At 36.2% G+C, this 18,441-nt stretch overlaps 1 long non-coding RNA gene across 1 annotated transcript; it reads right to left on the bottom strand.

Moving 5' to 3' along the window:
- Positions 1–1,429: 1,429 nt before the first annotated feature.
- LOC149790811 (uncharacterized) lies at positions 1,430–14,638 on the bottom strand. Its single transcript, XR_016423911.1, has 2 exons — positions 14,160–14,638; positions 1,430–1,543 (listed from the first exon to the last, which is right to left on the bottom strand). It is a non-coding gene; the product is annotated as an uncharacterized LOC149790811 (long non-coding RNA).
- Positions 14,639–18,441: the final 3,803 nt, after the last annotated feature.

Here is an 18,441-nt window from a genome sequence, read left to right as displayed (position 1 = left end):
TGGCATACATGTTTCAAATCGGTCCAGGTTGTATTTTTTTAATTTAAACTTTAGTTTGTTTTATAGTTGGTGTGTGCGTTTGTGCTTCTTTCTCACCTCTCTTTCGGTGGCACCCCTCTCTGACCCCTGCTCTCGTTCAGAAGGTCATTGGTCACACAGGGTTCCAACCTCAGGGGTTATTTTTACTTCGTTATCTAATTGGTTGTTTGTTTCCATTGCGTCATAGTACTTGGTTTTCCTTTTCTTTGTTTTTGCTTCTTCTGTTCTTCCACGCCTTGAAGTGTTGATGTGTGCTCGATTTGTGGTATCTGCGTCTGCTTTTCTTGACTAGTTGTGTTATCGGTTAGATTTGTAGGTGCCTCTCTGGCTTTGACATTGTTTTTCCTCCTTGTATGTTATTTAGATTTCCCGATTAGTTTGCCCTTCCATCGCTTCTGCTGGTTTTTCTAGTAGTTGGTCCGGTTCTCTGGCTTCATAGCATATTTTTTTCATTTATGACTTGTCCTCCCTCCTCATGCTGAGTTAGCCTTTTCACTTACGCTAATGTTTATTGTTTCCTCAGCCCCCTTATTATGTAGTATATTGTCTGTTATTATTGCACCATCACTGGTTTTCTTATTCGTTTCTTCCTCCTCGTTCGGATCGAATATTTCTATTATGTTTGTAGGTTGCGCCTCAGTTTGGTTTAAGGCTGTTTCTCTCGCTCCTGTTTCCTTCTGCTTTTGTATTGTTTTTTTCTTTGCGTCACATTTCATTTTCTTGTTTGTTTCTCCCGGCGTCCCAATTTTTCTTATTTAATTTTCTGTTATATTCTTATTTTCTCTATGGGGGGACATTCTTTTTCTGGGAACCGTGTTAGGTATTTTCTCCTCCTTTGGGTTAGATATTGTTTCGCTCACATTTGCTGCTTCTCTTTGTTTCTGTGTTACTTTGTCAGTTGATCCTACTTTTGGAAATATTAATATTGTAGTCTTATTCACTTTCTGTGTTGCCCGTTCAGCACGAGCTGCGCATGATTGAAATTTTGAAATGAGAACATTGTAAAGATAGACTTTAACCTCACGAAAATAATTGTCGTTTGTATTACAAACTATTTATATCTCACGTTGTTATGTTCAGCATGGCATTTTCAGCCAAAATGTTGAAGAAATCATTATTTTTTAATTGATGTACATGAATACTAGTTATATTCACTCACTATCTTTATTTCGTTATTCAGAACCATCTGTCATGGACAAATAAAATTAAATATACATAACAATACACACCCATTTATATTCACAGAAACACTTATATTCACTCTGTCACACGCATATATATATATATATATATATATATATATATATATATATATATATATATATATATACACACACACACACACTTACACTGTAAAGGAAACATTCTTTAAATTATGTATGTTATGAACGTTTATCTAACGATTTATTGAAAAGTTGGCAGCAGAAGCTGTAGCACGAATTTTGCAAGATTTCCGAAAAGTCCAGGATCAGCCTCGGGCCAGGTATCTCTGCAAAACCAGTTCCTAAAGCAAAGAAAACAAATGATTCAATATGGCACCTAAGGTTAAAGACGGCACGTAGTTAAAGCTAGTGTGGTATTTCGTCAAGGTGGGTAGAGGAGGAGAGGGCAACTTGTGAAGTTTATCAATCTTTAAAAATTTAGAATTTGTACTGCTGCTTTTCCTTGAAAATCATTAACATTACCAAACACTTTCATCACCGAAATAATTAAATCCGATAATAGTGGTTGATTCTAATAATAATCTCAAAAATGTTCAAAATAGCCGTCACATTAACCATCGTTAACATAATCGAAAATTAGCCATTCTTTCCATGCTAGTAATTTTAGCAGCAATTTCGCCGTAGTCGAAGGTGTTCATTTTATTTGCTATGTTCTTATACCTTTGTTTATGCCGCCGATGCGGATTATGTAACTGATAAATTAATATAATTGATAAGAATTTTCACGTTTATAACAACAACAATAATAATAATCATAATAATAATGATAATAATAACAATACTAATAATAACTGTAATTGTGTTCTTATTATAATCTATTGTTTATAAATTTTACTTTGAAAGTGGTTCCATTCCAATTTTTCACAGTGAAGCCACGTATCAAACTGACTGAGTGAATTTGACGAAGCATTATATTTTTGCGACACTGACAACTGCAGCAGAGCAACAGCAAGATAATAATAATAATAATAATAATAATAATAATAATAATGTAATTTGTTATAAAATCAAGGAAGGATATTAAGTCATTAAGATATTTAAAATTATTAACAAATTAATCATTTTAAAAGGAAGTAAAGATGATAGATGTTACAACTCCATTACCAACAGAAGTCGAAATCTGCATTTATCTTGCAGAAGTGCGTTCTTTTGACTTTTGTCTGATTTTTCAAGACATTTGGGAACAAAAGTTACAAAAAATTAGTAAAATTGTCAACCCGTAAGCTAATAAATTTAGTACTATTGATAACCATGCAACTTTTTTCAGTAAAAATGCAGCACACAAAATTACTGAATTGAAAACCTAAAACGAATCTAAAATTATCAATATCTATTTGTTAGCTACATGGAACTCACAAAATTTGTACGTAGTTCCACTCTAATCAGGAGATAAGTGACTAATGAATTTTCATGGCTGTATATGATTATTTTAATGCGATTTTGATACACAGATGTCTATATCACGGCCATGAAATGGAAGCTAAGTATCTTTCCAAAGGATAACCGACCCAGGCTGGACAGCACAGGTATCGTACTCGCGCTCTTCGATTACGAATCTGTCTCTCGTCTTGCGGCTAAGGCGAGACGTGGTTGCTGTACGTACATCCGTCTGTACGCCTTTTGATCGCTCCAGCATTCACCTTTATAATTATATTGATACCAAATTGATATTAGGATTCGTCTTCAGTTTAGTTTGTTGATGAACACAGGATGATCATATTTCTTGGAATTATTCCCTTATTCGTTTTAACAGAGGCATTAAGAACGTACAACGTTATGAACGTCTAGCTTTCACATTTACTACTTTAACCACATTTGTTTTTTTTTGTCGTGCCAGGAGCTTAGATGAATTCGACGACGAACACATGATGCAAGTTTGTATGTTTTTATAGTCATGGTCCTTGATAATGTACAAACTTGTGGACAATCGAGCTCGACATTTATCATAAAACGTCAACCACAATTTCCGTGAGATTTCTTCTCGACAAACATTTGGATGAGATATATGACAAGCAAATTCTTAGACGTATGCATGTGTATGTTTGCGTTAAAATTTCTTCGTTCCAATTTCTAGATTTTATTTCTGACTATATAGATGATAAATATTCATCGGGCAAATGTAAAATATCGACCATGCACAGTGATGAAGTTATGTTGATTTAAATATGCACGATGGGTTAGATAAAAGTTGATGCCCTAGTTACATTTGATAAGACTTATCTTAGCTGACTTATCCAATGACAAACAGATACGCGAATTACATAAATATATGATGCATATGTACTGATTTCATTTAGGAAGATTATTGTAAATTAAAATACATGTATTTTTAGTAATAACATCAAAAGCAAGCAAACAATATTTACATCAATATATTCTACAAGTAAAAATGTATTACCACATACGTCAGTCCATCCATTGGTCCGTCCATCCGTTATTACTTAAAAGCTTGATTCACATTCACAAAAATGTCTAGTCATTTATTTTATTATGATGTGGCATCTCTCTCTCTCTCTCTTTCTCTCTCTCTCTCTCTCTCTCTCTCTCTCTCTCTCTCTCTCTCTCTCTCTCTCTCTCTCTCAGCTTGTAGCTACTGCTTCTAAAACGATACGTGTTATAAAACAAAATAAATTAACACCTCCAGTTGATTTTAATAGAACCTGCCAGTATGTAAGGCTCATATTAAAGATTAGAAAGAGATACTTCTGTATCAAGATCTTTAGAATGTAATAATACATAAACCTTTCAGCAACTATCACCATTATCAACTTGCCCCGATTGTATTGTTACATAAACCGTTCAGCAACTATCATCATTATCAACTTGCTTGCTTTACTAATGTTTTGGAAACGAAAATATTTTCAAATTTAATGTCACACTCGTTTATTACCTGCAGACTTAGTACTGATGATCTATTTGTACTATTGCTTACTAGTAGTATTAGGAAATGGGTGTTAATACTAGTGGTATTAGGAAATGGGTGTTAATACTAGTAGTATTAGGAAATGGGAGGTCTTACTAGTAGTATTAGGAAATGGGTGTTCTTACTAGTAGTATTAGGAAATGGGTGGTCTTACTAGTAGTATTAGGAAATGGGTGTTCTTACTAGTAGTATTAGGAAATGGGTGGTCTTACTAGTAGTATTAGGAAATGGGTGTTCTTACTAGTAGTATTAGGAAATGGATGATCTTACTAGTAGTATTAGGAAATGGGTGTTCTTACCAGTAGTATTAGGAAATGGTGTTCTTACTAATAATATTAGGAAATGGATGTTCTTACTAGTAGTATTAGGAAATGGGTGTTCTTACTTGTAGTATTAGGAAATGGGTATTCTTACTTGTAGTATTAGGAAATGGATGTTCTTACTAGTAGTATTAGGAAATAGGTGTTCTTACTAGCAGTATTAGGAAATGGGTGTTCTAGTCACATATTTTTAAGTGAGATGGACCGTTTTGAAGTTATATTTCCTATTTTGGTTGGACTATGTCAATAAACGTTTTTTATTTATAAAGAAGAACAAAACAAGGAGAAATATATATCTTGTGTAGAATTCATTGAAAGGAAGCTGATGTATTCACACATTCTTTACAGATATTCTAATGTGTATGTGTGTGCATATGACTGTTAATTTCTTCCCTGATACCTTCTAGGACAAAAAACTTAAAATACTGAGTTTATTCCGGACGAAATATATGACCAATATTCGTTCTTGTAAATTTAAAATAACGAGCAAGCACAGGGAAAAAGATATTTTGACTTAAGCGCTTACGTTGGGTAGATAAACGTAACTTCGAGCTTATAGCGCTTATCTCAGTTGACAAGACGAAAGGCAAACAGATAAGCGAATTATAAACAAATGTTTGCTCTACATGTACTTTTTGCACTTAAGATTATTATCGAGCAAATATATATGTTTAAATATGGCATAAACTAAGATAAAATAATTTATTTCATTAATTATCTTCTGATACACTCAGTAATCAGCTCGTGGGCCTGTCTGTTACCACACCTCCTACAACCACTTTGCGTACATTCACGAACCTGTCTTTGATCCTGTAATCGCGATCTACAACTTGGTGTCGTTATTGCCTCACACGTCTACAACCCCTTGGGACGAAGTTAAAGGCGCAGTGATGCCATGAAGAGATGACAAAATTAAATACATTAGTTATAATGTAAGTCCATTTATATATCAGGACCTAACATGGACACTGCAAATATAAAAATACAATACAACCTTGACTTAGACACCTCATAAAACCGCCATGCTACATTTTTATTGTATGCCATAACTTGGACACGACAAACAAAAGTCAATATTCCCATTTTCTTTTCGGCACTAACAGGGGCACCTTTAGTAAAATACATCAATACCCACTTTTCTATTGTTAGCACCTTAATTGACACCACATATCAATAATAAATACTCCGTTTTATGCTAGTCCCAAACGTGAACACTGCATATAACAAACATTCAGCATAAGTTATACATCTTTGGTCTATAAATACTTGCATTATAAGCAAACGAACGGAAGTTAGAGTAAAGGTATCCTTTCAAAAAACGTAAGAATCAAACATTTTGTGTTTGTCATCCAATTGTGGTCAAGTGTCCAGATTACAAGTTACTGCCCTGACACCGTAGTACGTACTTGTTTCCCAGTGACCTTGACCGTATCGTCTTTGGTCTCTGCATTTTGCATTCCACGGAATAATCTATGTGCACAGTGGCAAATCAAACTATAACCGTGCAGGTATGAGGATAACAGAATATACTATGCATTGCAACGGACATATGAAACTTGCTGGGCATGAAGTATATACGATCCACACAATCAACGAACTACTCTTGTTTCAATTTCCAAACTTCCTCTTGCTACCCTACAAATGTTTTATAATTATTTTTATTTTTTATTTAATGTTTGTTTTGTTTTCGTTTTTTGTTTGTTTGGGGGGTTTTTTTTTGTTTTTACTTAAACGAGTTCTTCACCTGACTTACATAACAAATAAAGTGGCTTTAGCATTTATGTTATGGATCATTCACGCTAGAAATGTTAGAAAGAATAAATGTGATAGCCAGATAACAAACTGTTCCAAATTTCATGTACGTATTACTCACAAAGAATCTCAATGTGTGTTTTGTACTAATCACATTAAAAGGTACACAAGGGAAGCGATCTATTTGTCGCTATAGATTTGCTTTTGTAGGACAATTTATTGAGGTCCTACTTAGTGATTCCTTAACCTACAAATGTTTTCTCCCACGCTCAATACAGAAGAATTGCACATGATTTAATAGGTTAGAAGAGGAGAAGACGAAATGATATATTTTAATTACAATCGTTCGAGAAGTAACCATATAGAGAATTTGGAGACAGTTATTTATACCTATGATGCACATTCCTCACAGAATGTATACATTAACCATAATATAGGTATCAAAGAGTACAAATTTTTTTCAGATTGCATTTTACCATCAAATTAGCATCAGTGTAGAATGGCACTATAATACCAAAGGGAGGTAATCCAATTTTATTTGTTGTTTTTGTTTTTAAAATTAATGTCAACTTAATCATGAAAATGCACAATCTTTTATTTGCATACTATCGAATGTTCTTTTTCTCTCTCCTTTTGTTAGTGTTTGTAAATATTAATTAGATCAGATACGATTTCCACTGCAGAATGATTAAGTAACTCATTATGACAAATTAACATTCATGTCTTTATTTGTTCTTTTTCACTCTTTCAGTACATATGTATTCATTCTTCCCGCATTCCGGAATTAATACTCTGCATTTCTTCGTTTTTGTACTTTAGACCTAGATATGTTACATTGTACGAACTGTAGTCTTTTCAAGAGCTAAAGCAAGGGCCAAAGTCCGTCTCATCGTTTACGTTAGATCATAAAGCACACTTTGCCTTGTTCTAATATTTCACATAGGATAAGCATCCTACGTTTATTTGACATAGCTAGAGTTGTACCTACTAAGAAAAAGATAAACTGTACTGATGTTGTATTTATCAATCTCCTTATTACATTAGATACAGACGCTGTTATAAAAATGAGTATTTGGCTTCCTTGTATGCAGTTCTTAACTTGTATGTTGTGTGTATCAATCTCCTTATTACATTAGATAAATACGCTGTTATAAAAATGAGTATTTGGCTTCCTTGTATACAGTTCTTAACTTGTATGTTGAATTGTCAGAGCTTTTACAACTTACCAGTAATATTAACAGATATATAATGAATTTAATCTATGCCGTAATATTGTTGCAAATCAAGTGATCACAAAATTAGTTCATTTGTGTAATATGGATAGTTCTAGTTCTTATATTATCCGTTACATTGAGTTGATTCCAGTTCAAACATATTGCAATATGGACAGTTCTAGCTCTTACATTATCCGTTTTATTGAGTTGAGTCCAGTTCGAAGATACTGTAATACGGACTGTTCTAGTTCTTTTAGTATCCGTGACATAGAGTTGAGTCCAGTTCGAAGATATTGTAAAATGGATAGTTTTAGTTCAAACATTATCCGTGACATTGAGCTGAGTCCATTTCGAAGATATTGTAATATAGACAGTTCTAGTTCTTACATTATCCGTGACATTGAGCTGAGTCCAGTTCGAACATATTGTAATATGGACAGTTCTAGTTCTTATATTATCCGTGACAATGAGCTGAGTCCAGCTCGAACACATTGTCCATTTTAAGATTGGTCTGATTCATAGAGCTACAATACGACATCGTCAGATAATACTTCATCTTTTGTACATTTAAATATTAGATGTGTTCGCCATAAATTATATTCATTGCTACATATTTCAATGATTCTCGCATGATAACACTTACAGAGGCTCATCTAGTCGATAACGTTGTTGAAGAAGATATTAAATTAGACGGTTATCATCAGTCAATTAGGGTGTAACCGAACAAATCGTTGGCGAGGTGCAAATGCTCTATATTTCAGAAAATTGCCATGTCATTGCCAGAATCGTGCAGTACTGTATTTCTCAATATTACAATACTTCTAATGCAACACACGTGTGTCCAATAATAGCATCATGCGTTAGGTACTAGATTTTATTTTAAACAACCAGTATACGTTCTTTTAGCAGATGTCGGTTCTATTTATTAGATGTGTTTGTGGATGAACTAAGTATGCTGTTTGATCAATATGAATGTATCGATGATTAAGTTGACGATGTGAATTAGTTCACTGAGTAAAATAATAAATTTCAACCAATAAAATGACTGAACGTATTATCCGCCATGTCCAGCCATGGCTTTATGACACAAATGTGAAACAGGTTGCATTATAAATATCATTCCGGATGATTCAAACACCTATTTAGTTTCAAGCACTAAATTGGAACAAAAATGCAACTGAATAAGATGGAGTTTGATAGAAATATTCAGAGAACCAGCGCCAATAAGCCAAGATTACGAAGGCGTCTTTTTTCCGTTCTCAAACCCTTGCTTCCAAGAGAGAGAGAGAGAGAGAGAGAGAGAGAGAGAGAGAGAGAGAGAGAAGGGGAGGGGGCGTCCCATGAAGCTCACTTATCTAAGACCATCTTGCTTCCTGGACATACAATTGGAAACTATATAACGCTCTAGATGTACGTGTAATGGAATATAAAACAATGAAGCGAGTCCGTGAGGTGGACGATGGACGATCAATCAAATGACGTTTATGTTAGATCAAACATTTGACGAATTCGATTTTGCTTGAACCGCTAGGTCCGACAATTAACATGTTAAAGGGATGGCGAAGATACAAGGCCTTCCAATTAGCACGATCTAAGTGTTCGTCGATGACTTTGAAAGTGGAGGAAGAGTGAGCAGGGACAGCAGATATAGCCATAGTTCAGGGAATTTCACTTTTGACACGAAGACAGACAAGACACAGTTTTATACTTTTTCAGGAGATTTCCCCTTTACCTTCTGTGTAATTAGTATATTTTTGTTTTATTTTGTTCTTCTTCACGTGTGTCGATGGTAGATAATGGGTTTGTATGCGCGCGCGTACGTTTATGTGGATAGTAGAGTGTGTGTTTGTGTGGATAGTAGAGTGAGTGTTTGTATGTGTTCGCGTACGTTTGTGTGGATAGTAGATGTTTGAGTTTGTATCTGTGCGCGTACGTTTGTGCGGATAGTAGAGTGTGTGTTTGTGTGGATAGTAGAGTTGTGTGCTTGTGTGGATGATAAATATTGTGTTTGTATGCGTTCAAGTACGTTTGTGTGGATAGTAGATATTGTGTTTTTTCCCCTTCCCTTCTGTGTGGATAGTAGAGTGTGTTTGTATGCGTTCGCGTATGTTGTTTGGATGGTATATTTGGTGTTTGCATGCTTTCGAGTACGTTTGTGTGGATATTAGAGTGTGTTTGTATGCGTTCAAGTACGTTTGTGTGGAAAGTAGATATTGGGGTTGTTTTTCTTCTACTTCCCGTACGTGGATGGTACATTTGGGGCTTGTTTACGTGCTCGTACGTTTGTGTGGATAGTATATATTGTGGGTTTTTTCTTTCTTCTTCCCGTGCGTGGATAGTATATTTGGGTTTGTATGCGTTCGCGTACGTTTGTGTTGATAGTATATATTAGTTTTTTTTCTTCTTCCCGTTCGTGGATAGTATATTTGGGGTTCGTATACTTGCGCGTACGCTTGTGTGGATAGTACATATTGTGTTTTTGTTTCCTCTTCCCTATGAGTGGATAGTATATTCTGGGTTTTTTGTTTTCTTCCCCCTGTGGTGTGTGTGTGTGTGTTTGACTGCGTTCGCGTATGTTGTGTTGATGTTATATTTAGTTTTGTTGTTTTCTTCTTCCCGCTGGTGTGTGTGTGTGTGTGTGTGTGTTCGCGTACGTTGAGTGGATAGTATATTTGGGTTTGTTATTTTCTTCTTCCTGTGCGTGGATAGTATATTTTGGGATTTATACGCGTGCACGTACGTTTGTGTGGATAGTAGATTGTGTGCTTGTGTGGATATTATATATTGTGTTTGTATGCGTTCGAGTGTGTTTGTGTGGAAAGTAGAGTGTGTGTTTGTGTGAATAGCAGAGTGTGTGTTTGTGTAGATAGTAGAGTGTGTGTTTGTATGCGTTCGCGTATGTTTGTGTTGATAGTATAATTTGGGGTTTGTATACGTGCGCGTACGTTTGTACGGATAGGAGATATTGTGTTTGTTTTTTCCTCTTCCCACTCTGTGGATATTATATTTGGGTTTGTTTTTTCTTCTTACCCTGTGGTGTGTGTGTATGCGTTTGCGTAACTTGTGTAGATGGTATATGTGGTTTATTTGTTCTTCTTCCCGTGCGTGGATGTTATAATTGGGTTTTGTATGCGTGCGCGTACGTTTGTGTGGACAGTATATATATTTTTTCCTCTTTCATTTGTGTGGATAGTATATTTTGGGTTTGTTTTTTCTTCTTACCCTTGTGGTGTGTGTATTTGTGTATGAATGTATGTTTATATGCTCATACGTCATTGTGTAGAGAGTTTATTTGTGTTTGTTTTTTCTTCTTCCCTCTGTGGTGTGTGTGTGTGTGTGTTTGTATGCGTTCGCGTTCGTTTGAGTGGATAGTTGGGTGTGTTTTTTCCCTTCCCTTCTGTGTGGACAGCAGAGTGTGTGTGTTTGTGTGGATATAATAGTGTGTGTTTGTATGTGTTCGAGTACGTTTGTAAGGATAGCAGATTTGGGGGTTTGTTTGCGAGTGCGTTCGTTCGTGTGGATAGTAGAAAGTGTGTTTGTGTAGATAGTTGAATGTATGTTTGTATGCGTGCGCGTTCGTTTGTGTGGATATTATGTTTGGGGTTTGTTGTCCCTCCCTTCTGTGTTGATAGTATATTTTGGTTTTTTTTTTCTTCTTCTTTCCCCTGTGTGTGTGTGTGTGTGTTTGTTTGTATGCGCTCGGCCACCTTTGTGTGGATAGTAGAGTGTGTGTTTGTGTGAGTGCGCGTACGTTTGTGTAGATAGTAAATTTTGAGGTTTGTTTGCGTTCGCGTACGTTTGTGTGGATAGTAAATATTTCAATTCTTTTTCTCCTTCCCGTGTGCAGATAATATATATTGCGGTTTTTGATAGTATATTTTGGGTTTATATGCGTTCGCGTACGTTCGTGTGGATAGTGGATATTGTGGTTTTTTCTCCTGCTCGTGTGTAGATAGTAGATATTGTTTTTTTGTATAGTATATTTGGTCTATTTACCCTTCCCTTCTGAGTGGATAGTAGATACTATGTGAAGTGAGTGTAAGGGATGCTTTACGTCACGTATGTGGTTGACAAATACAAAGGTATGCGTTTATCATTCGCGTACTTAGCACTACGATCTTCAATCTTATGATTGATGACCTAAATCAAAATATAGCCACCACTAAAGTTAACCTATCGCAATTTGCCGACGATAGCGGAATCTGTAGGCCGGATAACCTCGCCAGCAAACCATTTATTAAAGAAATCCAACAAAGTTTAGATAACATAGGGACATGGGCAGATAAATGGGGGTTTAAAATCTCGCACGAAAAAATAGTAGTCATCATCTTCTTCCCCAAACTAAACTATAAACTAGAGTACCCTAACCTTTACATTCAGGATCATTTAATTAAGTATGTAAAGGTGGCAAGGTTCCTAGGTATGTTTTCTGAGAACCACTTAACACTGAACCACCACACAGACCAACTTATACAAAATTTCAGCAAGGATATAAACTTACTAAGAAATATTAAAGGAACAACATGGGGATCCAAACAAGAAACATTGATAACAACCTATAAATCTCTAGTAAGATCCAAATTGGATTATGGTTGTCAAATTTACAACTCGGCAAAACAACCACTCTTACATAAACTTGAAACTATTCAAAAGAAAGCACTAATCGTGTGCACTGGCGCACTTCCCTCTACCTCACTAGACGAGCTTAAAGTTCCCACTGGGGAAATGCCTCTAAATATGAGAAGACAAGAAATTCTCCTCAGATACTCAATTCGATTAGCCAACCACCCAAATACACACCCCACTAAAATAGCCATAAACAGATGCAATATTACCTTCAAACAAAAACTAGTTCTAAATGTACCAGGCGGCAAACTGGTCTTAGAGCTGAAGAAAAATCTCCCAATCCTTGAGTAACAGGAAGAATACACTAAACCAACTGACCAAGCCCCTTTGTTGCAAACTAACCAAAAGACAAACACCAATGCCACCGAATACATAAACAAATTGGAACAAGAAAACAAAATAAAAACACTTATCATAAAAGACATTCAAACCACCTACCCTGGATTCACTGAAGTCTACACAGACGGATCCAAAAACAACTGAAATACCAAGAACAGCAGCTGCAATAGTTATCCCTGAATATAACATCCAAATAAGGACCAGACTACCAGACCATTGCTCTGTTTACACCACATCTTTCTGGGCAATTATTGAATCACTCAGATGGATCACTGACAATAACATCCAAAAGCTGTCATTATTAGCGACTCTTTAAGGGTAATATACTCAATTAAAAATCGCAACACTAGATCAAGAGAGCTCTTTCTTGCCAGGGCCTACCATATGTTCAAAGAATTATCCACAAGGAACCAAATAGTAGCGTTTATGTGGGTACCATGGCATAAAGGAATCCCTGGTAATGAACAAGCAGACAAATTCTCTAAAGTCAAGATCGATCCATCAAATCACCCAAGGGTAAAAGTGTAGACCAAAAAATCATTAACCGCATAAGGATAGGGAAACCAAGATTAGCAGGAAGGTTTGGTAAATACTTAAGCCCTCAATCAGCAAACATAAACTGCCACAATTGTCACACTGTAGAAAACCTAGATCATGTATTCAGTGATTGCACTAAACTCCAGATAGCAAGAAACAACTTTCAAAGACTCAAAAAAGAAACTGGATCCCCCTATAAATATCCAGACTTCATATACTCAACAAATCCTAACAAACAATTAACAAATCTTAACATGTTAAAATACCTTGAAAAAAACATGACTAAAAATAGGATCTAACAAACCCGAAATAAAATAGTCAGGTAACCAATTAAGACGGGCGACTTTGACGCGTCTAAGTGACGTCTGAGTAATTCAGCAAAGAAACCCGTCTTACCTAAAAAATACCTGCCCCCCCCCCCCCCCCATCAAATCCAAACAAGCCGTTAGGTAATACAGTTAGGCTGGGCGACTGTGACCCGTCTAAGTGACCTTAATAATTTAGGAAAGAAACCCATCTTAACCCATAACACATCTGTACACCCATCCCCAATCAAACCCAAACAAACTGTTAGGTAATAAATTAGAATGGGCGAATTTGACCCGTCTAAGCGACGTGAGTAATTCTGCAAGGAAACCCATCTTAATCCAAAAAATATATGTACCCCCCTCAATCAAATCAAAACAAACCGTTAGGTAAAACAGTTATGTGACCAGAGAAATTCAGCATACAAAAAAAAAACGCTTAACACAAACCAATACACACTTCCTCATTTAAAACCCTAGTTAATCTGCAAGAACAAACTTAAAACTTAATGTTTCCTACCTTAAATATTTTCAGCATATTTTTTTATGTTTTCTAATTTTATGGTGTTTGTTTTTGTAATCATATCATTATACATGGGTTTTTTATGTTATAGGTGTTGTCTAATGTTGTAAAGTGCATAGAGCTTCTAAAGATTAGGCGCTATACAAAGTCCTCATTATTATTATTATTATTATTATTAATCACCAAATATCCCTTAAATTATTAAAGAAATATAATAATAATAAATTATTTTTTTACATAAATTTCGCTTCTCTCCTCGTTTCTCTTACCCACTCTAAACTAGCAGTTAATAAACAGCACATAATACTCTACGTTTCTCTTTTGGCAATATTAAGAGCAATTCAAAATTCAAAATTACCTTCGGACACCCACCTGGATCCTTCGGACACCTACTGCGGACAGACAACAGCCTTTCCCTGCACTTTTCCTCCCTTGCCTCGGCCGGACACGAATTCAAGCGTGCAATGCACGCATTAAAGTGTTCCAACATAACACACATCACGAGAGTCAGTATAGGTACTATTCCCACTCATCCAATCAAGTAAAACAGAAATATTATACATAAGTGCGTGTTCAGTCTACTCCCACTTGTTCAGCCTTCCCTTCAGCTAGCATGAAACACCATGTTTCGCTAGCTGTCGGCTATATTAACAACACTCTTTGAGGGCATAACATCATGAGGGATGAGGCACTGTTTCCTTTACCGGGATCAATTATCATCCTGTTCCTTCCCTCGGGATCAATTATCATCATGTTTCTTTCCCTCGGGATCAATTATCATCATGTTTCCTTCTCTTGGGATCAATTATCATCCTGCGGTGCTGGAATAAACCGGAGGCACATGCTCGTCTGTGTGCAAGCCTCTATAATCCAATTAACTAACTAAACAAAATTCGCGCCATTTAACAGAATAACCAAAGAAGAAGATGGTTTGTAACCCAATCGACAAAATGAAGACGTTGCAGGAATCGGTATACAATCAGCGAAATCAAGTTGGTTACTTACAACCTTATTCTTTATTCTCGATTCAATAAGGAATAAGTAACCAGTTACTTATTCCCGATTCAAATATTTTCACATACATTTGAATACTTGTTCCTTATTCACACCGAGTTTTTGTATTTATTCATTATTCCCAATTCAGTATGTAATTGGTTACCACTTAGTTAATACAGATGCTGGCTTTTTAGAGCATGCATTGGTGTAATTGTAACCTGATTGGAGAAATACGAGTGCTATATAAAGCTGAATATAGACAGACCATGGACTATATGTAGGAATGGTTTAGGATATTGATAGGAATACGTGTTTTGTAATATGATATAGGATTAATTAGTTGTGTTAGGCATTTTGGTCGTGTCTTGTGATGCATGGCGTTAAGTATTAGCATTCGGGTTCGAAAAGCTTACTAATGACTCAAGTAAAAGAAAAACCACAAAACCATACAAGTGTGAAATTGTAGGTTTCTCTTTTGTGGTCGTCATGTCCTTAGAGGAGAATTATGTGCAGTATTTACGAGTTTAATAAGCCTTCAGTTGATTTGAATATTATCTTGATGTCCTTGGAACTAAGGAACTTAGCATACCTGTAACCGATTTCCAGAAATTGGGGTTATAAAGGGGAGTGGAGGGCGGTTAAAGCACATACCGCAAGAAGATTATATCTTACTTATACAGTTAGGTCGTTAAGTATCATCTTGAAAGAAATTTAACAAGGACCCTTCTTGAGATGTTATCTCTAGAGGAGAGTGTAGTAACGAAAGTAGTCCTGAGAAATTTCGTTGAGCCGATTTTGAGAAACCAGCTAGATGACGGAGGTCTCGTTCGACACATGCCGTAAGAATATAACATAGACCCTTCTTTGACATTTTATCTCTAAGAGATAGATGTCCATCCACGAAATATGTCCTGACGAATTACGTCGAGAGGAAACAGCATAATACGAGACGCCCTATGGGTACCTGGTATTACCTCACCCCACCCCCGAAGAAACCCAACAAAAACAACAACATGCAAATATTAATATACTGTATCGATAGTTTGTACTAACTGAACACCAGCACACGTTCTAACAGTAGAATTTTTTTTTTTAAATTCGTCGAGGCGATTTAGATAAATCTACTGCTTGATGAAGGTCGAGTAAGACACATGCCGTGAGAACATTATATCGGTATACAGTTTTGACATGGAACCTTCTTTGATATTTTATCTTTAGGGAATAGAGTCAACTCTCGAACAAAGTCCTGACGAATTTCGTCGATAGCACACCGCGATATAAGGGGCGTCCGATGGGTACCTGGTATGAAAAGCACACATAGATTAATTGACTGAATCAAGAGTTTGTACTAACTGAACTTCTGATTAGAGGACTTTGATTTCAACGCCTGTTGGACAGCACTTGGTTAGGCACCCGTGCTAAAATTAAAATTAAAATGAAAAAATAAATACGTTGAGTCGATTTCGATAAAGTCGCGACCACATAAAGGCGGTCAGGTACAACACATTGTTTTACGTATATATTTGGGCCATTGAGTTCCTTCTTGATAGAGTTCGACATAGACACTTGTTAGCATTTTATCTATAGGAGGATTGAGACAATCCACGAAAGAAGTCATGACGAAAAACACTCAATTGTTAATAGATTGTATCAATACTTTTTACCAATTACTCTTACTTAGAGGATTCTGATTTCAACGCCTTTCATAAAGTGTTTAAATAGGGCCTTATTCGAACAGCAGAAAAAGTTTGAATAAAATTCGCCGAGCTGATTTTGAGAAATTCGCTACTAGAGAAAAGAGATCAAGTACAACATCAGCCGTTGTACAGCTGGGCCATTACGTCCCCCTCTTTAGAGTTTTGATGTAGACCCTTCTTTAATATATTATCTCTAGGTGATAGACTGCATCCACAAATAAAGTCCTGACGAATTTTGTCTTGTGGTAAGCGCAAAATAAAAGATATCCGACCTGTACCGGGTGTGAAAAACACTCACATATTCATAGATTGTATCAACAGTTTGTACTAATGGAACCTCCACTTAGATGATTTTGATTTAAACGCCTCTTGGACATTATCTAGCAAGGGACCCGTTCTAACAGCAGGAAATTACATACAAAATTGGTCTAGCTAAATGTGAGAAATTTGCGACTAGCAGAGAGAGAGAGAGAGAGAGAGAGAGAGTACAACACATGCCGTAAGGTTATATCTTACGTTACATTTGGGACACGACGTCACCTTTTCTTGGAGTTTTGACATAGGCACTTCTTTGATATTTTATATCTCGGAGATAGAAACCACACGCAAAGGATGTCCTGATGAATTTCGTCGAAAGGAAACAACTAAATAAGGGGCGCCCTACGGGTACCGGGTAAGAAAAACACGCAAATGTTAATTGATTTATAACTAGTTTGTAGTGACTGTACGCCGACTTAGAGGATTTTGATTTCAACGTCCTTTTGGACAGTATCTAAATAGGGACCCGTTCTTACTGTACGAAACACATACGGTCAGAAGAAGACGTCATACCTAATCAGTTGGGCCATTACGTCCCATCTTAAGAGTTTTGACATGGACCAGTATTTGATGTTTTATCTCTAGGGAATAGATCCATCCACGATGGAGGTCCTCACGAATTTCGCCAAGAGGAAACGACCAAATAAGGGGTGTCCGATGGATATCGGGTTTGAAAACCACGCATATGCTAATAGATTGTATGACTAGTTGTACTGATTGTTCTCCAACTTGGAGGATTTTTATTTCAACGTGTCAGACATTATCTAATTAGGGACCGGTTTTAACAGTAATCAAGGTTTGAAGAAAATTCGTAGAGCTAATTTCAAGAAACTAGCGTCTAGATAAAGGAAAGCGAGCAGAACACATGCTGTAAGCTTATATCTTACGTTTACATATGGGTCATTACGTACCCTTTTCAATGAGTTTTGATTTCACTGTTCGATGATAGCGACCACCAAAGACGGAAGTGCTGATGTATTACGTTGAGAGGAAACAGTTCAATACGGGAGGCCCTATATGTCCCGTGTATAAAATACCCGCAAATGTCAATATATTGTATCACTAGTTTGTACTAAGAGTACTCCAACTTAGATGATTTTGATTTCAACGTCTCTTGGTCGGTATTTAAACGGGGACCCGTTCCAGCAGTAGGAACAGATTTTGAGAATTTTTCGTCTAGATAGGGGAAGTCAAGTATAACGCTTGCCGTCAGAAGATGAGATCATACATATATTTGGGGTCATTACATCCCTTCTTAAGATCTTTTACATTGACCTTTATTTGATATTGTATCTCTACGGGATAGAGTCCATCCACGAAGGAAGTCCTGACGAATTCGTCAAGAGATAGGGACGAAAAAAGGGGAAAACTTTAAGTACCGGGTATGAAAAACACGCATATGTTAATAGATTGTATCACTGGTTTGTACTGATTGTGCTCCGACTTAGAGGAATTTGATTTCAACGTCTCTTGGACAGTATTAAACTAACGACCAGTTCTAACAGTTAGACAGTTTTGAAGATAATTCGTCGAGCCAATTTCGAGAAATTAGCGGTTTGAAGTCAAGCATAACATCTGCCGTAACATTATATCTTAAGTTTATTACTGGGCCATTACGTCACCTCTTAG

Source organism: Sinohyriopsis cumingii, chromosome 10 (genome assembly GCF_028554795.1).
Source record: "Sinohyriopsis cumingii isolate HCF-2022 chromosome 10, ASM2855479v2, whole genome shotgun sequence".
NCBI lineage: Eukaryota > Metazoa > Mollusca > Bivalvia > Unionida > Unionidae > Sinohyriopsis > Sinohyriopsis cumingii.
This window is presented reverse-complemented; position numbering and strand designations above follow the sequence as displayed.